The sequence below is a fragment of the Cyprinus carpio genome, chromosome A1 (genome assembly GCF_018340385.1).
Source record: "Cyprinus carpio isolate SPL01 chromosome A1, ASM1834038v1, whole genome shotgun sequence".
Taxonomy (NCBI): Eukaryota; Metazoa; Chordata; class Actinopteri; order Cypriniformes; family Cyprinidae; genus Cyprinus; species Cyprinus carpio.
This window is the reverse complement of record NC_056572.1, coordinates 29546119-29573003: the sequence shown is the minus strand read 5'-3', so window position 1 is coordinate 29573003 and position 26885 is coordinate 29546119. Positions and strand designations below refer to the sequence as shown.

Here is a 26885-nt window from a genome sequence, read left to right as displayed (position 1 = left end):
GGGTGATGACAGAACGTGTGCATGTGTGCGTGTACATTCACATGCATCCGCACAAACGTGCATGTTAGGACATAGAGACTAATGAAAGGAAAATGCGTTTGTATATGGAAAGAAAGCGGAGAAGGGTGTACAGCCGAATGAGGTCTTTATTTATACCGTATGTCTCATTATCTACTTGTATGTAGTCACGGCAGGTTCACTCTGCAAAAGCACTGCAGATTTGGCTAATATTATAATGTTTTCATTTAACAATAACAGCTATTTAACACGGCAAGCTTGAGCTTCACGTCAGCGTAAAAACATTGTCACTGCAGCTGCAGAGTAGTGACACTGGAAGCATTTGTACAACGTCACAGCAGCGGCTCTGCTCCCAGTGTGAATGCACTCATTTGTTAACATGCACGCCAAAAACCAAAAAATGCGCTGCTCATGTGCCGTTCATGCGTGCAATGGGAAACCGGCTTAGTGCAGTACTCTAAGTTCAATTTAATATATCTAATTCTGAAGATTTTCACTACGCTGTACAAATAAATACATACATTTTAAAAATTGGTGTTTAGAGAACTTGCGATTTTTTTTTTTTTTTAAAAATGAGTGCAAAAAGTTTGTACAGCTTTTTTGATTTCAAAATGTCAAGTTTATATGATATAAAATGTGTCATGATTAATAATGTAGATTAGGTAACCCTAAGAAGATTTCCTAAATTGTTATATCAGGAAACACTTTTCATAGTAGGCCAATTTGGGGAAAAGAAAAAAATACACACACACACACACACACACATATATAAACTCACATTTCTGTGCTTCAGAAGGTACTGTTACTTGTGTTCCTCAAAGAGTTATTTACTTAATAATGTAGGAATCATTTTACAGTGCACAATCAGTGCAGAAAACATGGAAAAAGTCTGCAGATTTTGTTCTGGATTCCTTCTAGTCATTGGCCCTTCAACACTATGATGAAATGAAGAATGTTTTGGCATGTATTTGCAATATCAGTAAAATCTGCACTGTGAAATGAAACCTCATTGCTGCTTGAAGGGATAGTTCAGCCAAAAATGAAAACAAAGTTGTTCCAAACCTGTATCAGTTTCTTTCTTCTGTTGCGCTCAAAAGAAGATATTTTGAAGAATGCTGGTAAACAAATAGTTGACGCAAGCCATTGATTTCAACAGTATGGAAAAAAAATACTATGGAATTCAATGGCTACCATCAACTGTCACCAACATTCTTTAAAATATCTTCTTTTGTTTCCCTGAAAAGTGTAAACTCTGTAGCTCTGTGGTGTTATCAAAACATTGCTCTGTTTGTTTGTGCAGCCCGAAACAGCCCAACATAGCAACACTGGTTCAACCAATAGTGTGAGTTTAGGGGTGGGGCTATCTGTTTAACTGACCAATAGAAAGCTAGGGAGTGTTTGGGAGAACAATTTGAAAATGATCACAGTTTTTCCCACTCTTTTTGACACTACAGGCACAAAAATTACACACTTTCAGAGCACAGAAACCAATTAAAAAACATCTACACATACAGATATAAAAACCACACAAATACACAATAAAATCCTAAACGGCCATTGAATACGCTGGAATCATTCTCAACTACAACTACAGCACACACTACTACATTCTGAATCTCTCTCTTTCCCTTTATTATCCTGTCTCCCTCAGACACACACAATTACACAATTTCTTCTCAGCATTTACACAAATGCTGATTGAAGAAAAAGGATGCCACACACACACACACACACTACTAATCTCCATCAGATAAAACAGAGAGCCTTAAGGTGCTAGTGCTAGCTGAGCCCTGTGCTGAAATGCCATTCAGTGACCTTTTATCTCTCTCTCTCTCTCTCTCTATCTCTATCTGAAACCCTGAGGCTGTTTGTCTTTAGAGGACGGGAAGACAGTTCCTGTGCGATTATGATTCTTTATGTCAATCTAAATTAAACATATACATGTCCCAATGGCATGCAGTGTACTTTTGAAATGTATTTCTCAATTATGCCACTTATATTCACGCCATGTTTTAGGGCCTCAATGAGTGCGCTTACATGCACATTAAAAGTTTGATTTCACTCAAACTAAAGCAATAATTCATCTTTTTAAATGTCATATAAATGCCTTAGTCCAACTAGAATCATACATGTCCAATTTTTCTAAAGTCAGATTAACACACCTACAGTAGATAATGCGATTGTAGCTTGGCTTCATCCAGTATTTATGTTAATCAGACTACAGCTGGCCTCAGGGTTGTACACTTGCTCCGAAGACAGAGGTGATGTGTGACACATATTTAATACTTAAAATATTCTAGTATGCATGTATAATGTATACTTGGACACACAGATTAAACATTGTTCCAAACTTATATGATTTACTTCTGTTATACAAAAAAATATATTTTGAAAAATATAATTTTGTCCCTACAATGAAAGTCAGTGGGGTCCAAAAACAACACTAGACCACATTGAATTTCATTATATGGACATTGTCAAAATATCTTCTGTTGTGCTCCCTTGGAGAAAGAAAGTCATACAGGTTTGGAAAGATATGAGGGTGACTAAATTTTCATTTTTCAGTAAACTATTCCACAACAAAGCTCAAGGGAGGCAAAGGATCTGAAAATGTATCCACAAGTGTCTCAGTTTGGTGTTACATTAGAAAAATGATATTTCGAGATATTTCCTTTGTTCTATTGTTGTACAGACTGTTGTACATATCTCCTCTGAGAAAACGCCCATGGCACACCCTAAACATTTTGATTTTATTTGCTGTCCAATAAGTGGCAGATAAGCTGTGTACATATCAGAATGAAACTGTGTATGTGTTGTCTGTGCTCTCTCAGAGGAGCAGTCACCAGTACAGCTGCACAGATGCTGGTGTGACGTGCTAGACTGAGCATAAGCACTACTGCCATGCATCACAGCACACACACATATACTGCTGTAACACCATTTCATAGTGAATCTGCCAACGAGTATTCACACTAAACACAGCTGCTAAATATAAATCTGCAAGGTGTGTTTGCAAATCGCGGACAAAATACAGACGTTTCCAAACGGTGGTTAATATATACTGCTCACACGTATGCCATCTGATGCGCAGAATATAGTGTTCAGCTTGGCATAACCAAGAAATACCCACCCACATGCACACGCAAGTGTTCAGTGAAAGCCGGTACAGTTGGGCTGAAAAATAAGACTCTAGTGAATGGCAATTCTAAAGACCTGGTCTTAGTATAATAGCCTAGCCAGTCGTTTTTCACACAAATACACACACACACACAGGAGATAATACCACTGTTGCCATGGGAGACAAGTCCTAAAGGTATTTGTCTGCAAACACTATATTGAGAAGTGTTTCAGAAATCCATTCTCCCTGACTGTCCACCTGAATATTCATCAAGACGATGGCTGTACTGTCACGGAGAGCTGGTTTAAATGGTTCACCTTAAAAAGATAATTCTGGTATCATTTACTCACCTTCATAATGTTCTAAATCTGTATGAGTCTTTCATCCATGGAACATAAAAGGAGAAATATAGCACTCTTGAAAAAAAGGCTCCAATTCACAGTGAGGCCATAAAAGAACCAATTTGGGTTCCCCAAAGAACCTTTCAGTGAACAGTTCTTAAAAGAACCATTTTTTGTTTGTGTGAAGAACATTTTAATAATTTAAAGAACCTTTTTCCACTACAAAGAAACTTTTGTGCAATCGAAAGATTCCATAGAAGTTAAAGGTTCTACATGGAACCATCAATGCCATTAAAGAGCCTTTATTTTTAAGAGTGTATGAGAAAAGCATCATAAATGTAGTCTACATGACTACATGTCTACATGCACTGTATCACAAGTCTTCTAAGGCCAAACGACAGCTTTGAAGAACAGATCAAAATTGTTATTCATTGAAAATCTTCTACGTTGAGACCAACTGCATTTTCAGTGAGTAATGACAAATAATGGGCTGTTTCACAAAGCAATCGTATGGATATAGAAAACTTGGGGCAAGGTTTACTAACCCTTATTTGGCATTGTGAAATAAGGTCAGGATTTACCTCAGAAACCCAGTGAAAAATTAGCAATGAAAAGGCAGTGTTATTTTTGAGGCTGACTCAAATATGCATTTGCATATGCATTTGTTGGAGTTTCCCTTTCAGACAGAAACTTTTTGGGAGGAGAATATTTAAATGAATCATGCAATGTGATTTACCAAGGTTTGCAGTAGTCAATTTACTGGTATTTGTGCCATTATTTAACACCCCAAAAAGCATGTCTTAATCCATTTTGCTAATTAGTTGCTAATATGCACTGCTTTTGGTAGGTTGATCATTATGGAAATGAGCTGGATGCATGTGCTCTTTAATTTGTGCACCCACAGAACTTTCCACTCCCATCTGCACATGTATTTTATTGTGATCTCATGCGTCATATGAGTCATATGAACCACTTTTATATTGACTGGTCACCATAGCATTCCAGAACCAAAAAGAACAACATCTTCTTCTGGAACATCTTCCATGGAAGTAATAAAGTCATATGGGTTTGTAACAGTATGAGGGTGAGTAAATAATTTTTGGCTGAACTATTCTTTTAAAGATGGGAATATACAGGCTCTGGTCCAAAACCTAGTTAGCTGCATTGCTGTCTACTACTAACAAAGGCATCATAACGGAAATCAAATTACATTATACACATAGCGCACTTTATGCAAAATGCATGGGAAGTAACTTAAAGTTTATAAAATGAGTTTGTTGTTTCAAAATCCAGTCATTTCTAAAGGAATCTGTGAGATTGGGAAATTCACGTGAGGGTGAAAATTTCCCGAGCAGATTTTGCTCGTGGTCAAGTTGGTCACATTATTTGGTGATGTTGATTGCATGGTTTGAAGGTGACTTGTGTGAGCAGGGTTTCATGCATCACTACATTATTGACAATGGACCTTTTTTTGTCCACATGGTTTCTCTAATGTGACCACACATTCATATTGTAAAGCTCAAGCATACACACAAATACTGGGTAAAATAGCCAATTCTCTAACCTTTTTTTAATTTAGACTGTTACTTTTCTCTCACATTTTCCACCATCTTGGATATAATTTTTACAAAGCTGGTTTCAATTCATTATGGTATGTGTTGAACATCAGTATCTGATGCCTTAAATGTAGACTTCTCACTAGGTTTTGAACAGAGTAATAGTCTGTTGTGTTTTTGTAGATAAAACAGTAGAGCATGGTGTTATAGAAACGCCAAGGACAAGGGTTTGATTCCCAGAATGCATGAACTGCTAAAATGTGCATTTTGAATACATCTAACAAAATCCATAAAAAGTAAATGAATGCACTGTATTTGTGCTGTGTAGATTTCTTATATTTGTTCTATATATAACGGAGCAGCTCCCTGAAGTGTGTTTACAGGAGTGAAGGGTTTAAAATCGAATGGGTTGGGTTGCAATCACGACCGAGACGTGAACACACACACTCTCATTCATGGGAGAAGTGTCATTAGCATCTTTCCCGAAGCTTCCATGGGCCAATAAACGCTAGCAGCCAAGCAAGACTGCTCTGAATTCATCACTCTTTCGCCTTCTCTCTATATCATCCCCATATTTCTCTCTCTCTCCCCTCCCCTCCACATCCCTTCTTTCTTCTTTCTCTCTGTCTGTAGATGTGAGCAGCGTGCCCCCTGATGAGTCACCTCTGTCATCAGAGCACCGCAAAGGGAGAGAAAGACACATACACACACACACACACACACACACACACAGAGAGAGAGAGAGAGAGAGAGAGAGAGAGAGAGAGAGTCTCACCCCATCCTCAACCCCCGCCACACACGTAACCATAATCGACAGACGTAAAGATGGAAATTTACATTTTTATCTTTTTTACTCGCTTTCTTTCGTTCACTCTACCTATCTACACCCCCCCACCCCATTTTTCGCTCTCTCAGAATCAAATTTCTAAGATCCTAAGCGTATCGAATGTGCGGCATTTCTTTGTGCACTGAGGAGAGGAACACTGATGCTTTCTCAAATACCAGAGGAAGACTCCCCCACCAGCGCAGCAAAATTATGGAAATAGATAAATAAATAATTTTAAGGCTGGCAGTGTCGCTTCCCTGCTGCTGTGACTAATCAGAGGGTGTGAGCATGTGTGTGTGCTGATTTGAGACCTTCTGCGAAACACACATAGTGCTGCGGCAACATTGCAGAAATTCTTATCCTCACTTCATTTGTGTTCATATTATTTGTGGTGAAAATTCAGTTCCGTTGGTTTAACTAATAGTTTAACTAATAAAGTTCCAAAATGTAATTTCTTTGATGGAAAACTGAGATTTTGTCCAAAACAACCACAACTGGGACAAGTAATAGTACATTTTAACAGTAATTTGGTTTCTGTGTGGTTGCGATTAGCCCCACACTCTGAGAAAGAGTCATTGGTCCAAAAAACTGCATGCCAAATATTTAATATCTTTTGCTGTGATTGTGTCAGTTTTGTGTTCTGTGAGGCCAGAATTGTTTCTCACTGGATTCTGATTAGGACACAAATTTGCAGTTTTATTTAGTGTTGTTGTAGTTAACTAAAACTAAAGCATTTTTGGTATATAAGTTACAATAAAATTACACTGATTATATTTCTGTTGATCTAATTCATCTCTAAGTTGTTGTTGTTGTTTATTTTAGAATCAATGAGAAAAAAATGTATAATAAAAATTCTCAATTGGACTGAACCTCAAGCTTAAATCACTTCCTTGCAAAGCCATTCACATTGAATCCAGTACTGAGACTGAATTTAATGTGAATCGAATAACATATAGAGGAACATGCCATTCAAAAATACAAAATATAGTTTTCTCACAAGCAGCCTAACAAAAGTACAGCAACTATAGTTTTCTGGAAAAATGTGAACCCTGAAATAGAAGGACACAGGAGGAGGAAGATGACGACGAGGGGATATGGAGACCACCACTCCAACTCTTCCAATCACTCTCGTCAGCCGGAGGGATTCTTTCCTAGAGACGTGCTGAAATTGGATTTCTGTCACCGCCGGAGAAGCATGGTGGCTGAGCATGGCAAGTAAAAATGGCGCTTTATGCGAAAAGACCGACACACAGGGTGAACCAGAACGACATAAATGAACCCAATGTTCACAAACCGCTGTTTATTTCTCTGTATAGCATGGCAGTTAGTTGCCAAGTTATGTGTTAATTTGATTCATTTTAGTAAACTATATACAGGTATTTGATATCATTATGGCCCCTTTAATCACTATCAGGAACTCAGTGTTTTTGCTTCACTGAAGAACACGATGCCATAAATTGCACGTCAGGCATTCAAGTTTTTAGCGACTTTGTCATAAAAAATGCAACTGACAATTTTCATTCACAAAGTCTGTTCTAAGAAGCTCAGTAAATCCCTGAATCACACTAAACTCAGCTACAAGAAACTGCAAATGTTTTCTTTTTGAAGTTGAACTGGCTGAGATTCCTTTGTAAATGTACAATGGCTCACCAATACAGTGTAATACCGGATCGTTTTGGTGTACAGTTAAGAAAATTAAACTAGTTTTAGATTGTCGGGGGTTTTAGACTGATGCAATGTTGAGACACTAAAATCCACAGAAACACAGCAAGCCTTTCCAGTCACAGACTGATAGTTAAACATAGCCAGACTTCTGGCTATTGGCAAAAGTCTGCTTCACTTTGCCATGTATTTTGACCAAGAACCACCCACTTAGACAGGAAGAGAATGTCTGTGCATGGAAAAAGTCATGATAATTTCATATAGTCAGATATGTAATTCTGCTCTAGTTCACTTGATAAATAAATAAAAAAAATGTCTAAAACAAAACCTTAAATACTTAATTCCAAAAACCTAGCAAACTTTTAATTCTGCTAAAAAGTACTTAAACCCTGTTCCTAAACACGACAAACCTGTATACTCCAACTTGAAAATTGCATACAACCAATTGAAAAATTGCTAAATGCTAATGTTATGCTAGCTATAGCAATTTAAGGTTGGAAATTCATAGGGCTAAAGGCACAAATCTTCATTTATGGCATCAGCTCTCAGAAAAGCCCTTGACGTTAGAACTTGAGTATGTCAACACAAGACCAAAACCTGCTTGAATCTGTGACGACAATAGAAGGATACTTGTACTATTCCAATAACACAAACCCTCTGAGAGGAGCCTTTTATCATTCAAGTCCCTCTCCCTCTTTTTACTCTAATGTAGTATGTACTAATGAGTGTTTGATACCACCAAAGCAATCTGTTGATTGTAATCAAGTATCTGATGGTGAGGATCCTGCTAAAGAGGGAGGAAGAAACGTACAGAAGGAAGAGTGAGAGATTTAAAGGCAAAAAGCATAAAATTGATTTTTGGTGCTGAATGCAGGTTGGTCAATACAGAGTTCAAGATGGCTGAAATCTACACCACTGTTCAAGAGTAGATCAAATAAATACAGCCTTGGTGAGCAAAAGAGACTTCTTTCAAAAACATTTAAAAATCTTACCAACCCCAAACTTTTAAACAGTAGCATGTGACTGTAATAATCATAACATGGCTTGTCATACTTAATATATTTTTTAAATGAAATTACTTTAGCAACATGGTAGGTTGGAATTTGGTTTTATCTAAAGCGGTTTGATTGGATTGTAAAAAAAAGGTTGTGATTGTATTGGTTTATACAATTTTTTATTATTATTTAAAATTTTAACTATGTAAGATTGTGACTTTCAAGTTCATGGATAAAAATGTACAAGAAGACCAGAGACATTTATTAGGAAGGTAAAGTAAGTCCGTTTTGTTTTCATTATGTTTATACAGGAAGGAAGGTAAAGAGGGATAGAGAGGAATATGATATATATTTAGAGAAGAAAATAGGGAGAAAGAGGAAAAGAGATGCAAGTGGAAGGGAAGGTGGAGGTGTTGGCATATTGCCGATGATTACACAGTGTCCAAGGAAACGTGCAACCAGTGACACCATGGCAACAACACTTTTCCCTCCTGTCCAGGGAGGTGATCTAGTGATCTAAACTAGTTTCTTTCACTTCTCTTCCTTCTAGGAAATCTCAGTCTGTCTATTCTTTTTGAAATTAGTCTACTGTTAACAAACACACACATATTGGGAAACTGTTAGTTTTGTACTGTTCAACATTGAAATCTGAATAAGCATCGCTTGTTGCCAAAATGGGTTCCAAAATGGTCACAGGTTTAACCACTGAGACCGGAGCCGAGAAGGCTCTTCATCTTCAATCACCTGATGTCACTGGCCCTTGAGGAAGCCCTCTGCCAATCAGTGCAAAGCATTGATTACTATAAAACCAGACCTTTGGATTTGAGTGCTTATGTTTGGATGTTCTGGTCTGACTGCAGTAACCAGAGCCAAAATGGCTCCAGGTGGAGTGGCTATGACTTGAGCCAAGATGGCAGTCAATGCACCATGTCTGGCTTGTAGCGGAGGGCCTCTGGTCTTAATGGGGAAGATGCAGACAGTCAGGACAAGGCTTGTTTCTCCTGAAACTGGACCTGAATGACTTCTGCAGTCTCAGAGACAGATGGTGAAGTTATTAAGGAGAAAGAAAGGGGAAGTGAAGGAAAAAGAGAGCGGTATGAACACCAGGGACAAACTAAGAGTGTTGCCAGCATATGCCATTCACAGGACCAATGGTTGGCATACACTAATGAAAACTGGTCCCTCATCATCCAAACCTCTGGAGCATAAACACAGCAGCATACATAAGGATCAGCCACAATGTCACTAGGGTATGTTGAATCCAGCCCCCCCACCCCTCGCCCTCTGTCTCTCCTCATCCTCTTCCCACCATTTCATCACGACAGAAGCCACAAGCCGCATGGTTGACTGGGCCGGTCAGTGAAAGACTGTACAGTCCAAAGCAGGAAAATTGATCTCCATATCAATTATAGAGCTGCTGGGGTCTTTTTCCTTCCTGGCTGGAGAAGCCTGGAGAAATTGCTTGGCTATAGCCATGGCATATTTTTCACCACTTTGGGCAAAAATCCATGTCGATTACGCAGCCAATCGATGGCCTGCGTCTCTTGCTCAGCGGTGCTGCTAAACGCATCAATGATGAGCCCAGTGTGGGCGGCAGAGCCAGAAAGACAGGGGTGGAAAAGAGAGAGGGAGAGAACGAGAAGTGAGAAGGGCAGAGAGGGAGAAAGACAAGGAGCTAAAGAGGGAGACTGACAGGGAAAGAAAGAGAAAGGGAGAAGGCGTGGGAGATAGACGGGGAGAAAATAAAACAGACAGAGGTAGGCAGAATGAAAGTGAGAAAATGAGAAAATGAGAAAATGAAAATGAGAGTGGGATGGGGAAAAAAGGAGGCGGATACACAGTGAGGGTGGAAGAGAGAGGACGCAAATGAGACAGACAGGTAGAGGGGGAGCTGTAATGGAGAAGGAAAGGGGAGAGGAAGAAAGACAGAGAGACGGGAAATGAGAGTGAGACGAAGAAAGACAAGAAATAAGGTTAGAGACAGAGAGGCGAAATGAGAGTGAGACAGGTAAAGATGAGATTGAGGCGGTCGGAAAAGAAAAATGTATACTGATAGGGAGGAAGGTAAACAAGAATGAGATAGACAGGGAGGAAACGTGAGTGAGACAGACAGGAAAGGAAAATAGACAGAGTGAAAACAGAGAGTCAGACAAGGAGGGAAAGTGAGAGTAAGACAGACATGGAAGGATGAGAGTGAGACAGGCAGAAAGGAAAAATGAGAGTGAGACAGTTGGAAAAGAATAATTGATGGAGGAGAGGAAAGGAAAACAAGAATGAGACAGACAGGGAGGAACCAAGCGTGAGACAGAAAGGAACGAAAATAGACAGGGTAAAAGAAAGTGAGACAGACAGGGAGGGGAAATGAGAGTGAGACAGTAGGAAAAGAGAGGGAGAAAGAAACTGAGACTGACAGGAAGGAAATGAAAGAGAGACAGACAGGAAAGGACAACTGAGAGGGAAAAATGAGAGTGAGACTGTTGGAAAAGAAAACTGATAGTAACAGAGAAGAAAATGGGCAAGGAAAATAGATAGGATTAAAGAGAGTGAGACAGGCAGAGAGGGGAAAAGAAACCCCCCAAAAATTAGGAATTAAAAGAGAGAGGGAGAAATTGAAACAGACAAGAAGGGAAAAAAGAAAAGGCAAAAGAGAGTGAGAGAGACAGGACTGGCAAATACACCCGGAGAGTAACAGAAATCCAAGAAAGAGGCAGAAGAAAATGAGTGAGAACCATTTAAACAGACAAACAGACAGCAAAAGAGAGACTTGATGCTTTCTCTTCCTTAAATCAGTAGTTTGGTTTTACTCTGTGTGTGTGTGTGTTGCCTGATGTAATCGGTCGTTGGAGTGTGCGAGCATGTCCTGTGTCACTAGTGGAGCGTAGCGAAAGCTGTGATTTACAGGAGGCTGTGGGGGGAGCTGAGAGAGAGAGACAGAGACAGAATACTTGTTAGAAGTATGAGGATGCTGTGACCAGAGCATCCAAACCACAATAAATGACATCTCTATTGCCATCTCTCATACTGAGCTCATACCCAAATACCCGAATACTCTGAACACCCACAACGTGATAAGATAAACATACACGCTCCCACAATGCATTTCTGCAACTGCTAGTTGTGGTAAAATACCCCAATGATGCTACTCAACAGTACTGAAGTGTGTTGTTTTAGCATTTTATTTTACATATATTACATGAGAAAAATATTATATAACTGACAATCACTAAGTTCGGTCCAAAAAAGCGTGAATGCCGCAGTTAGCCGGTGACAGCGCAGCGCCCAGCTCAGATTGAATTATTTACATCAGAGTTCTGACACAGTGTTCCGAGCGGATTTGCTCCACTTTACATCGGCAAACGGTCGGTTGTGACATAAGCACTCGACCTGAACCAGACGTTTGGCATTCTGCTAGCGCCTGTCATGCTAATCTGGCTAGCCTCCTCCTAACGTCTGTCACTCTAAGGTAGCCGCCTCCTCTCTCGTTCTCTTCGCTCCCTTCCTCCATGACATGAATACAAATGTGCTTTAAAAAACCCAAGGCATCATCTCTCTGCACCCCACCCCCTCCATCTCTGCATCTTTGTGTGATAGGCACCTCTAAATGAATTTGCAATCATCTCAGCGGCTAGGCACACAAGGCTAGTCAACACATTTCCACTTATTCAAAGAGATATTAGAGTGGAGGATACATCGGAAGGCGAGAGTGCTCAAAAGAGGGATGCTTTTCAAAAGAGAGATTTGGAATCATTCTCCTTTTTTACAGCTCGAAAATCCCTACTGACTGAGATGTGCCTCGTCTCCAATGAAATAATGAAACAATTAGGACTGTATAGATGTGCTTCCCAGAATTAACTAAACTGTCATCTAACTAAATGTGTTTTATGTTTGCTGTGAGTTATTAGCCATCCCCTTAACACACTCGTAATTTATGCATTGGATATGAAAAACAAATCCATTTATTTTTCTTTGGTTCTCTCTCTGGATGCACCTCCCTCCATACCACTGATCATATCCCAATCCATCCCTCCATTTCTTCTTCTCCTCCTTTGGTAGCAGATCTCCAAGGCTTCTTATTCCTTCCATTTCAGTCCAAGTCCTGCAGTATTCCTCCCTCACTGGCACATTCTTAGTATTTATTGGAAAACAATAGATCTACCTACAGTAGGTATAGAAAAGAATTTGCAGCCTGAAATGAAGATGGACACCGTTTTTGTTTTATCCAGTTGTTTTTACTCAGTGCAACTTATAATATTTAAGTGAAAGATTTAACACCAACATGTCAGAAAAACTGAAAAAAGAAAAAGAAAAAAAAAAACTAAATGGAATTGGAAATAGGATCACCCCCTTGTGTCAGTATTTTATTGAACCACCTTTTGCTTTAATTACTGCCTTTAGTCTGTTGGGATATGTCTCTGTCTCTACCAACTTTGCACATCTAGACTTTGCTATATTTGCCCACTCTTCTTTGCAGAACTGCTCAAGTTCAGTTCAATTTGATGGTGAGCATTTGTGGACTGTAGTATTCAAGTCATTCCACAGATTTTCAATGGGGTTTCAGTCTGGGCTCTGACATGGACATGCAAGGACATTCACCTTGTTCTCCTTCAACCACTGTGTGCTCAGCTTTGCTGTGTGCTTTGAGTCATTGTCATGTTGGAAGGTAAACCTTCTTCCTATTTATAATTTTCTGGCAGAAGGCAGCAGACTTTCCTCAAGAATTTGACTGTATTTTGCCACATCCATTTTTCCTTCTATCCTGACAAGAGCTACAGTCTCTGCTGCAGAGAAACAACCCCATAACAGGATATTAGCACCTCCATGTTTTACTGTATGGTGTAATTTGGATGGTGAGCTGTATTGGATTTCCGCCAGACATATTGTTTGGTGTTGAGACTAAAATTGAATTATTTGGCCTCATCTGCCTCAGAATCTTCAAGATGCATTTTGTCAAAGCTCAGTCTTGACTGCATGTGGCCTTTCTTTAGGATTGTCTTTTTTCTTGCAATTTGAACATGCACACAGTGACTACTCTTTGTCATATATTCCCACAACTGCTTCAGAGTTACTGTAGGCCTCTTGATCGCCTCTCTCACCAGTTTCCTCCGGCTCTTTCATCCAGTTTGGAGGGATGTCCTGATCCAGGGAGGGTCTGTGTTGTAACAAATACCTTCTACTTCTTATAAACTTCACTGTGCTTCTAGACATTGATAAAGCCTTTTAATTTTTTTTTTTTGTATCCATCACCTGACTGATCCCAGGAGATCTTTTGACTTGCCATCAATAATTGATTGTTTACTTCAGTTGCACTACCAAGGACTGAAAATGCTCCTGAAAAGCTATTTTCATGCTGAGCTAATCAAAATGACCACAGCTGATCACAGTTGAAAGTCAAATGGATTTGTGTGCCATTAAGAAGGTGATTAGCTATACCTGATTGAGTTTACAAGTCATTTTTAGGAGGGGTTGGGGTGATCCTTTTTCCAACTAAGTGAGTATGTTTACATGGACAACAATAATCTGATATTAACATGATTAAGTCAATACTCTGATTTAAGAATCTACCATGTAAACAGATATTTCTGATTACCTTAATCCAGCTAAAGTCATACTCGAAGTAAACACAAATCGAATTAAGACATGTGGAGTATTCCTATTTTAGGCACATTATTGTAGTGCAGTCTATAGACATGTACACACCTTTATCACACTATTACTACTTTTCACCACATTTCGCCACATTAAACAAAATGAAACACACACACCATTGGTAAACCAAACAAAAGAAAAAAAAATCAACAAAGAATCAACAAATAAATCACATTTTTATCCCTCGTCATCTGTTTGCATGCATAGCATGACATATAATTAACTGCACTTAAAACTTTTGTAAAACTTTTCATTAAAAATGAAACACCCAAAACTGTATAGTACCGAAGACAAACTGTATGTTGATACATGAAATTCTGGAGGGAACGTCGGATGGCGTCGCGTGGAGACGTAATGACGTGCCATTAATCGATCTTCAGTATGTACTATATAACATGTAAAATGGGAACATGAAAGGAATATTCTAAAAGCAACTCAGCAAACACCTTAAACATAATATTGCCTTGTTCAGAATAAGTAAAATAATTAGATTACTGATGTCCATGTAAACATACTCAGTGATTATTTTTTTTTCTGACATGTTGGTGTTATATCTTGACCTTGGATGTTATAAGTTGCACTGAGTAAATACAGCTGGATAAAACAAAATCTGTGTTTGTCTTCATTTCAGGCTGCAGAGTAACAACATTTCATTATTTAAAAGGTGGGTGATTGTTTTCTATACCCACTGTATGTCAGCTTACAGCATAGACTTGAGCCATATTTAATTTGATCCAAAGAAAAATTAAGTTATGAAGGATAGAAATAGTGAAAGTGACGTGACATACAGCCAAGTATGGTGACCCATACTCAGAATTCGTGCTCTGCATTTAACCCATCCAAAGTGCACACACACAGCAGTGAACACACACACACCGTGAACACACACCCGGAGCAGTGGGCATCCATTTATGCTGCGGCACCCGGGGAGAAGTTGGGGGTTCGGTGCATTGCTCAAGGGCACCTCAGTCGTGTTATTGCCGGCCCGAGACTCAAACCCACAACCTTAGGGTTAGGAGTGAAACTCTGTAACCATTAGGCCACGAATTCCCCAAATAGTGACACACTAAAAAGTAAGCTGGTGTTCTGGTCTATGTTGGTCTCCCAGCCTGGTCAGGCTGGTTTTAAATGGTTGCTGGTCGCTTGTTAAACTTGGAGTAAGTTCGAAGACTTGATTGCCGACCAGCTAAACCAGATGAAAACCACCTTGGCCACTAATGGCCAGGCAAGAAGACTAGCTAGACCAGATTAAACCAGCATATGTCATAATGAACAGATTTCTATCCCTCACAGCCTCGTTTCATCTACTTGATGAGTCCATATTCCATAAACACTAAACTGAAAATGTCATTTAGTGGCTTTGGTTTTACAGCGTAGATTTGAGCAATATTCAATTTGACACAAACAAAAATAGGCCATGAGGGATACAAATATAGTTGTTCTAAAAACTAATCTAAACCAGCTTCTAAACTGGTCTCCCAGCCTAGTCAGGCTGGTTTTAAAGCGCATGGGAGAGCAGATGGTCTACCAGGTAAACCAGATGAACACCAGCTTGGCCAGGCAGGAAGACTAGCTAGACTTGATTAAACCAGCGGATGTCGTACTGAATAGACTTCTATCCTTCAGAGCCTTGTTTCCATCCACATTATGGTTGGAATATTCCATATCAGACTTTGAATGGAAAATGGCATTTGGTGGCCTTGGTTTTAGGCATGTAATGGTTAAGATAATGCTTTGTTTGATAGGAATGTTGTTATAGGGTCAATGAAAGACAAAATGTTTCAAATCATGAAGGAGACATCTGACCTTGTGCTCTTTACCTTTCTCATGCCCTCTGTCACGACCTCTCGCTGCCAAGCACAAAGCGAACATTAAAAAAAAAAAACGGCGGGTCAGTGAAGCTTCCACATCAAAATGGCAGGATACATTTACATTCTCTATTGGCATGTGCGATGCTTTTAAAACATGATTAATGAGCTTTTGCAAACCACTGCCATTTTTATTCCACTTGACTCTCAGTTTGCGTGTAATTGCTATTAAACTCAGGGGACATATAACCATTATGTTCACATCAAATAAAACACTATTTTTATGTTCCTGTGTTCCATCTCAAACATCATAAAAATCTATTAAACTGTGTCACTGTAAATATTTTAACATGAACTATTCAGTATTACATAATTTATAAAATTGTAGATATTTATATGAACATGGCCCATTGAACCCCATGGAATGGGTTTAGTGTAATTCTAGAGGTCCTTAACTACAGCAATAAGACAAGAGTAAAAATCACTGAAAACCACCTGAACCATGGTAAAAACACTGTAACGTTTTTTTTTTTTTTTACTTTTGCATTTATGCATTTAGCTTTTATCCAAAGGAAGGGGAAAAAAGCAATTCACCACCAATATTCATAATCTACAATGCCAGATTTTTTAGACAACTAGATTAGGAAGAAATGCAGAAATTATAGAAATTACTGTTTTATAAAATAGTGGCAACATTAATATTGTTAAAGAAAACTATTTTCAGAAAATACTCCTAAATCTAACTGTTTATGGTAGCCAAGCAATAACTTAATATTGAATGCGCATTAATATAGAATGTTCAGCCACAACTGTGTGTTTATCAGAATTTTATAGTGGGTTTGAACGTGGCTCATCCAATCAGAATTTAGAGTCTTCTTTATAATGAGATTATAAATGATTCACATATTTACGTAAAATCACAACCATATTGTCATCAGTAACTGACCCACAGACTGAAATTGTCATAAATATAAAATGTTGACTTCAAGGTCTTCTCAAATTGGATTTACAACTAGGAAACCTGAGTTACAGAGAGTTTCAGTAGTCAGTTGTAGACAGCTATGATTTAAAAAAATAAATAAATAATACAATTACAGTATCTTGCAAGTTCGGTCATATAAATTACCGTTCTGTACATTTTTTCAAAGTGAAATGTGCATGAATAAAAGTCAAAAGTAGTAAAAGTTGTTTTTTAATCAATTGATTTGACTTTTCTGACTCGTATCAGTCAGCAACTGGTTTAAACACATCAAACAGCAACAGAAATTGCATGTGCGTGTGACATTGCCGACGACAGGATAACCTTTAGCATGAGAGTCAGGCAGAAAGAAAGAGAAAATCACTGCAGGTTTTCAGAACAGCTGGTAGTGTAAAAGCAGTCTGCTACCACCATGGAGGGCACAGACTGAGAAACCCCCCCCAGGCAGAATAGAACTGCCCCCCAGACACACACACACACGGCTCCAATCATTGCACAATTCACCCACTGCCGAGAGTGACAATCCTGACATATAGAAAGAAAAAAGATCTTGTTGCTCTGCAGCTATCACACACACAGATGAAACCGCTCTTGAATAACCAGACAATAATGAGAGGAGAGGAAAGGACAGCAGAGGAGGTTTACACTGGCATGGAGGGTAACTCATCCAGACTATCCAGTGACACATTCCAAACCATCCACTCCCCCATCACCCCCTATCCTTTTCATATATCCATATATCTTTTCAAGAACTAGGAATAACGGAGCGTAATAGTAGCGAACGTTTGTACACACGCTCACGTAGACAGGAATAACCACAATAATAACAGCATGCTGTTTGCAGCCCCAACTTTGGCTTCAACTCTCCCAACCCCCAGAACAAAAGAGAAAAATAAAGTAAGAAAGGGTAAAATAAAAGAGTGAACTGGTGCTGAAGAAAGAGATACAGTGCACTCACCCCCTCTCTTTCTCTGTCACTTTATCAGCCCCAGTGTACGAGCGTCTCCTCCTATTTCTCTCGCTTTTCTCCTTTTCTGTGTGCCTTCTCACACACAGCGCCCATACAAAAACATGTTCAGGATCATTTGGGTTTTCATCATTTGTTTCTTCTCTTATTTCTCTCCAGGCTTTTGTACCCCTCCCTTTTGTCCGTGCTGGCCCAAAAAGTGCACACACATCCACACAAAGGGCTGCTCTTCCCTGCAGTCCCTGGTCCCCTTCAGCATCTAGACACTAGGACAACATCAAAGCAACTTGGGGGGAACACTTCAGGGGCCTATTGTCTCCAGTCTGATCGTTTTTTCTCGCCTCCGTCCCCCCCTTCGCTTTTGACTCCACTTGGTATGTTCCAGGCATTCAAGCCAAGCTTTCACACATGCAGGGGAAGCTTGTCTCAGGCAATTGCTGACAAGCTACAAACAAGGCAGCCATCCCCCTTCACTGCACACACACTCACTCTCACACACACGAGTGTGTTAACAACTCGTTTCTCTTGCTGAGACTCAAGCCCTCACTCACCATTCACCTTGAGCCAAACAGCGTCATTCAAAAAATCATATATCTTGAAGTGTGAGCTTCAGCGTTAGGGAAACTACTCTGAAAGTGTCTTGGAAAGCTACAAGAAACTTTGAATTTAAGGTAGTTCAGCTACAGTCAAATTTGGCTTTTGCCGAAAAAGCTACACTACATGCTACTTAGAAAAATAATGGGTCAGTTTAAAGAAGGAGCAGTACATATCAGTAAGGATATCAGCTGACAGCATCAAATCTAATATATTAGATTATACTAGAACTGTAAGGGTTAGGCCATTAATGCATGTTATTAATTACATTTTTAGTTGTGTTTATTTCATACTATAAGTGTTCTGTGTCATTTCGAAGAGAAAGAGATTTAAATGATTTTTTTGTTTGTTTTTTTGTTTGGTAAGAGTTTAGAACAAACCGACTAACTGAAATGAATCAATCCTCCTATAACAATACTAAAGATAGAATGAAACAGTCTCGTAAAGTGTGAATGATCATTGCTTCATTTTGCTCGGTTTCAAGGCTGTGCACGCAAAAAAAGAAAGAAATGATGCATACAATGACCACATACACGACTGAAAACCAATTCAAATGAATCCGTTTCTGAATCTGTTCATTAAAATAAATAATTCAAACAAATCAACTTGCTCGATGTACACTGAAAAAAAAATGGTTATGGCACATAGACATAAGTTTCACAATTAATTGCAAATGAACAACACATTTAACTAAACATGAAATTTTGAAGTAGAGAGATTGAAATAGTATTTCTTGTTAAACATACTCTAATAACCTTTATTTACAACTTTTTACAGTAGTGTTGTTATGCAACTTGTTGGGAAAAACTGCTTGTTACTGAAAAAGCTGACTAAAACAACTGTAAATGTAGATTTCTGTGCCTCTATCTTCACCATATGGAAAAATAATGACTGTTTTTAAACAGGTTTCCACAAGCACTCCACCATCTGCCAGTGGTCAATAAAAAGATAATCCCGCCTCAAACTCACACCATTGGTTGAACTGATTATTTCTGCATTTTTAACAAATTGACCCTTCATTATAATATGAAAATATTTTAGAAAAACATATTTTGAAAAACTACACACATAACCTTTAAATTAGTTGCATAGCTACTTTTACTTTGATACTTTCCAACACTGGTGAGTTTCCGCAAGTTATATGAACATACACATCTACGGCTTGTTGGGGGACTTGAAGGATACGAGAGCTTTCTCTTTCTTCCTTTCTCTCTTTCTCTCCATCTCTGTTACTTGTGTAGCTCTCAGGGAGTGAAAAAAACGCATAAGAGGGGGAAAGGGGGACGAGAAAAGTGAGAAGGGAAGGGGGTAGGGTGGGACGGTATTCATGCTCTCATCTGGCTTCTATAGCAGTAGGCAGAGAAAGAGAGAAACGGAGGGTCAGGGGCCGCAAAAGGAAAGAGAGAGAGGGAGAAAGAAGGAAAAAAGGGTGATGTGAGGCTTGGGGGAGGAGGATTAAGGAACAATGAATCCCAGACCCCAAACTGTGGGGTAAGAGTTCTCAAGTTGTGGGCCGTTAAAATCATGTCTCAATGTGAAGCCCTCGTTGTCGTGCTCCGACTCAACACAAACATTTTGAAACATGCCTGTTTTCAGATCAAGATTCACTAGAGGAGTCTTTGCCAAACTTTTTTGTCTTCCCAGTTCCCAGCTCAGCAAGGCTGTACTGAATGTCATTTAGCATTATCATTAATAATACTTATTCTTGATAATTTGCTCAATAAAAAAAGAAAAAAGAAAAAAATACTTTTGAATATTTATAAATAAAATATATAATAAAAAGTGCCCTCACATGAGATGGTAACAACGGTTTTATTTTACATGGAGAGGGTCACCTCATGGGGGCCACCATATTGAGATCACATGTCCAGCTAAATATGTAACGGCCCTTTTATGAGACACTTTTTTTCTCACTGAATAAATTAACCATGACTGGCCAATGCATCAGTATGGCTAGATCTGATAAATACTATGCACAACATAAATACAAATATAAAATTAACTGATCCAATACTACCGGGACATTGTAAAAAAAAATTAAATAAAAAGTTAAATTCACAAGCAATTTCTGAGAGAAAATTGTTTCCACACCAATTTTTTTCTAAAAAAAAAAAAAAAAAGATTTATAAATTCACACAATATAAAATGACCTACATTAACTCTCATACACAAAATCTTTTAAAAATGAAAAATATACTAATTTTTAATCTATATTTTTTCTGTTTAACAGTTTAACAAGTTTAAAGACATGAAAATGAACAAATCATTTTCCATCATGTCATTCCAAACAGTACAACTTTTCGTTCTCTGTGCAACAGAAAAGATATTTTAAAAAAATGTCTCAGTGTTTTTTTTCAATGGGCTCCAATGTTGTTTGGTTACTAACATTCTTCAGAATGTCTTCTTTTGTGTTCTGCATAAGTAAAATTCATACAGGTTTAGAATGACATGTGGGTGAGTAAATGATGACAGAATTTTCATTTTTGGGGTGAACTGTCACTTTGACAAAGCAAAATGAAAATGTTACCCCCTGGAATCTGCTTAAATATCCCCTGGGCACACTTACCCCTGGTTGGGATCACTGTACTAGAGGATGTGAAAGAGTGAAGAGAAATGAAGGAAGGAAAATAAGCATGGAAGAGGAGGGGTAATAGCTGAGAAGTAGACAGATGTGTCAATCAGACCGAATTGTAAGCAGATGGACACAAAGACACCAACAGCCTTCCTTTTGCAGTTTAACCACTCTCTTTACCACCAAACCCCTAAAAGTTCAACAAAAACAAATAAATGAAATCGAGGGGAGTTTTTGAGACAAAGATACAGGTCATGTGATTTCATTATTAGGCTACTGATTTTGGATCCTTCATCTCATTTGAGCGAAAAGCACCTTTTTACACACGTCCAAACTAATATACAGCAAAAGTGCATCAGAAGTCAATCCAAAAATGTCCATTTTAATGATGTCTGTGGATTGAGACATAATAGTTCTGTTGCTATACACAGCAAGGCATCTATCTTTGGTTCAGGACACAGACTGTGAGCCGCACGTGAAGAGTTAATATTTAAACAGGCTGGTTGCTGCTGTGGAGGACAGCAGGAGGGGGCGGAGCCACGGGACAGGCTTCCATTGAGAATTGAGCTGCATGTGATTGAGCTGAACTATTTTGGGCGGTGGGGGGAGGGTCTCATTCCTCACATTTACCTTCCTTTGCTTGTAGTGTTGAAAATGTCACATTACACATTTCCACATAGTCGTTACTTAATAAACAGCTGTAAATGTGTGAAAACTTCCTCTCTGTGGGTGTACAGTCAAAACAATAGCCGAAAGTAAACCAATCACCCCTATGATAGTATTCCCAGCATCAATGAATGGTGGTGGATTTATAGGCTGCTATGTGGAAAAATACACTGTAGATTATCATAAAGGACCAGGCTATTAAAAGAAACCTTAGAGATTTGTAATGACTGTGTTTACGATCGCAACAATCTCAGCTGCCGTAAACGGCGATATTGTCAAAGCAATTAATGTTGTTTATGAAAAGCAAACTGGCTTTTTGGTTTTAAGCCACAGTTCTATCCCGTGGAGACTCTGTATAGCAGCACTCTTTCTGAATCTGTATCTCTACACTTAGAGATGATTCTACACCAAACAACTGCATTGAAACTGATCTTGAACCAGTCCAAACTGAGCTGTATTGGTTCAGTCAATCATACACACATACTTTTTTTTTGTTGTTGTTATTTTCACATTAAAAGCTCTTAACAGTTCAGCTTCACTACTGTTAAAAAATTGGGGTTCAGTAATATTTTTTAAAGAAATTAATACTTTTATTCAGCAAGGACGCATTAAACTGATCAAAAGTGACAGTATTTATATTTTACAATACTGAGTAAAATATATATATATATATATATATATAAATATTTATGTAAAATATATATATAAATTTCCAGAAAAAAATATTAAGCAGCACAACTGTTTTCAACATTAATGATTATAAGAACTGTTTCTTGAGCAGCAAATCAGGATTTCTGAAGGATCATGTGACACTGAAGACTGGAGTAATGATGCTAAAAATTCAGCTTTGAATCACAGAAATAAATGACATTTTACAAATATTTGAAAATATATGTTATTTTAAATTGTAATAATATTTTACAATATTGTTGTTTTACTGTAATTTTCATCAAATAAATGCAGCCTTGGTGAGATTAGGAAATGTAAAAAAAAAAAAAAAAAAAAACTTTTTTTTCCCTCGATCTATGAATGCAATTATAAATGTCCTCCAAAATAAGTAAACACAATGACATTCTTCTTAATTTAATGACTAAAAATAAAAAAAATAAAAAAACACCATTACGGTAATCTTATTATGTTAATCTGTAATAAATGAAAGCAAACGGGCCAGTCAACAGTGTTCAGGGCAAACCTGATTTACTGGACAGAATAAGCTCAAAATGAGGCAGTTTCTAGCTGTCATTTAGACAATCGAGGCAATTGTAGCCAATCACATTCCGCTGCATTACAGGCCACTGCACATTTGGACAGTGTCCAGACGACGCTGTGAGACCTCATGCTGGCTGGGATGATCGCTAACATGCCATCAGCAGATCTCCACAGCCTGAAGGAGAAATGCAGGAGACGCTGGACGGCTCTGGGTGCGGGACACACATGGGATGGCAGATGCACCAGCAGGCGTTCTCCTGCTTGCAACGATAACATGCTGTTTCATTCTGGATGCTAGGGGGCAATGCCATGGCATATGTCTACGCATATCAGTGGAACCTATCAGTGGAAAGAATGGGCACTGCTTCATGGAGGTACAAGGCAAGAATATTCAATCATATCTAAAATAATTCAGATACTAAGTGGCTTATTCCTATTCGTTAGCTCCTTACAGTACAAAACAGTATTTTTGTCTTATTTTAAAATATTTAACCACTCTTAAAACTATTTTTTTTCCATGCAATATATCTTGAATTAAGCTGGCAATTTTATACTTGTTTTAAGCTTTTAGCTTAAAGTTTATGCTTAAAACAAGAAAGAAAAAATTGCCAACGGGGTATGAAAAATACAAGCTATATATCTCAACATCTTACAAAATTTAACTTGTATCTTGTTTAATGATGTTTAGACAAAAATAATGATTAAGTACAGTTTTGCTTTAGTGCTTCCTGCACTCATCCTCAAAACCCCATTAAAACTCTTTAAGGGTAAACTGACTAAAAGATTTTTCAGATATTTCAGAAAGATGAAGCTATTTCCAACTTATTGTATCCTTGATATGAGATGATGTAATGAACCTTAGTGCTCATATTTGACCAGCTTTGACAGAAATAGCAGAAATCTTGCATCATAGAGCAACTTTTACCATCACAAATTGTCCATCTATTAAGGTAGTTGAATTTTGAAGCAATAATGGCTCTCGTTCTGGACTGCCCTCACAGAATTACTGTCGATCAGGGGCCGTATTGCAGAAACTTCCTATCTTAAGTTAAGATCTGATGAGTTCTAACTCAAATCGCCATGGTTACCGAACAGATAAGATGGGATTTTACAGTTAGCATGCTTCTTTAATACAGCCCCAGGACAAAGTTTCTCATTTTTATACCACCTTGACCTGTTACATACAGAAGATGTCAGAAGGGATTTTTTTTTTCTCAGTATGTATAGCAGGGGCGAGGCCAGAAATAAGTGGGTGGGTCTACTGTACTTAAAACAGGGTGAGCAAAGTGTAGTCAATGAAAGCTGCATGTCAAATATGCAGCAGAAAATACAACACAAAAACTCCACGAACATGTACATTTTACTTTTATATCCTTACGTCATAAACATAACATTGTGGGTAACAGAAACTGACGAATCATCATTTTGACACACATATAAGAAGAGGGAAAATTTAGAAACTGCCTGTAATTGACTATGAAATCTCACATTTAATATATAAAAAAAAAAAAAAAAAAAAAAAAAAAAAAATATATATATATATATATATATATATATATATATATATATATATATATATATATATATATATATATATATATATATAAAGTTATAGTGTAATAAGACTTTTATAATTATTATCATCGTTTAATAAATTACATCCATTTGGAAAATTACCAACTTCTTATCGGGTGGGCCACAGTTGAGAGTCGAAGCCACCTCAAAGCTTCGCTTTCTATTTTTAATATATATATTTTGAAATGTAATTTATTTCTGTGAAATAAAGCTGAATTTTCAGTGTCATCACACCAGTCTTCAGTGTCACATGATCCTTTAGAAATAATTTTAATATGCTGATTTGCTGCTCAAGAAACATTTCTTTATTGTTATCAGTATTGAAAACAGTTGTGCTGCTTAATTTTTATTTATTTATTTTTTTATTTTTTGAAACATTTTTTTTTTCCAGGATTCTTTCATGAATAGAAAGTTCAAAAGAACAGCATTTGTTTGAAATATAAATCTTTTGTAACATTATAAATGTCCTTACTGACATTTTTGATCAATTTAATGCATCCTTAAATTAAAAAAGTTTCTTTTTTGGCTGTTTCATGAATTGTTTTGAGTTTTATAATATTCTGTGTTTTATGTTTAAATTGTGCTAAAAAGGCTGCTAATGGGAGGTTCCATTGTGACAACTAGCCCCGGCCTCTCAGTCGCTCTCTCTACACTATCTATGCCTCCACTCTAGAGGTTTTTCTAGTTGAGACATGAGCAGATCAGGAACACTGAGCCAGAAATGAGAAGGGAGGCAAATATGTGGCCTGTTTTGTCCTCAATGCGACTTCAGAGCTGTGACGTGACCGTAAAGCAAAAATTCAATCATGTTCTCACTCCCTAGTGATGCTGCTACTGCTTAGGGGGACCAAGAAGGGCACAAAAACGTTCCCTGGTGAAACATATGTGTTATTTAAACATTATATAAAGGCTACAGAAGTGTAATCACTTTATGGCATCTACAGGAGGAGGAAAAGGATGCTCAGCTTTAGAAAGTATTAGTGCTGTCCTAAAGGACCTGCTCACTATCATCAGTACTGATACAGTCTCTTATGAATAAATTATTTAATAACTGCACACTGATTCTTATGGTTCTGTTGCTTTCTTGTTGCCTTGGTAATAATAATAGCAACAGATGTGACCATAATGTAAATAATTGATGTTTTCTTGTGTTTTCCAGACAGAACATGCATATTCTTGTGCTTTTTGCTGTGTTTGATAGCTGTACCAAAGACTGAGTGTCCCCTTGTGGACATTTGAGGAAATGCATTTGGGTAGATCAAGATTTGAGGTCAGTATTTACTCAATTATTCTCTTTACAGTTACTATTTTCCACAATTTAAAATAATGGTTAACAGTGGTAATAGACGCAATGGGTTACAACTATTGTTGAATGGTTGGAAAGTATTTGAGTCTCTATTTATAACTAACAAAAGCACAACAAAAAAGCATATTAGCAGGTATGGAGTCAATGCAATCTTGCCTCATCAGGGACTAATTTACTTCCTATCTTTTTGAAGGGCACACTTGAATGAATCATTGTGTTAAAATAGCTAAACTCTGTTCAATTATCTTGCATAAAATTAAGCTAAATGACAACTTTATGGATAATTTTCTAGAAAAGAGATTACGATAAGAAGCCATGAAGCAGAAAACTGAAAATTGTCTGTGTATTCTCAATAGCACCTAAAATACAACTCTCACAGGCCTAGTACAAGTTGAGATGGATTGATGTGAAGTGTTAAGTAAATTTGAGCTGGCTGATAAGCCCTTATCTTGAATAACTCCACTAATGCGACTCCATTAAAATCCATTTTGAGACCTGGATCTGGCTCAGCGTGTGGGCCATAAATCAACATGCAATATTCAGAGGGGGTAAAGATCGAAGAAAATCACCTAACCCTTAGGATATTACTTTATACAAAATGCTGAACTTGTAAGAAATGGACCTTTCTAATTTTGCAAGCGGAAAGAAAAATGTCTGACCTCTGGTCCTGGTGTGACAAAGGCGAGTCTGGCGACCTCAGGATTTGGGATGGGTCGTTTTTTCAAGACTCTTTCATATTGGCCTCCACCAAACTTCTGCAGAAAACATAAAAGTGAAAAATGTTTAGAATGTCAGAACATTCCAGATAATCCTAGATTGGTTCCGATAAAACACTACATAAAGGTTCCAATTAGAATCAAAAGCACTTTTTACTTTCTAGTTCCTTCCGATCATCAATGGAACCAAGAAACCAATATGTTGGCCTGCAGAACCAATGTCACTTTTAGATTATTATTATTATTTTTTTAATCTAAAAGAAACATTCAGCCAACTGAAGAACTGTATAGTGAAGGACTTTTTTTTAAGAGTGTAAAAATCAACTGTTTT

General features: G+C 37.8%; 1 protein-coding gene across 1 annotated transcript in view; it reads right to left on the bottom strand.

Annotated features, from left to right (window-relative positions):
* Positions 1-18241, bottom strand: part of LOC109076368 (B-cell CLL/lymphoma 9 protein-like) — a 100361-nt gene extending 82120 nt beyond the window's left edge. Inside the window, exon 1 of the mRNA XM_042761432.1 lies at positions 17908-18241. The gene's annotated coding sequence lies outside the window, so the exon portion shown is untranslated. The remainder of the gene's footprint in view (positions 1-17907) is intronic.
* Positions 18242-26885: the final 8644 nt, after the last annotated feature.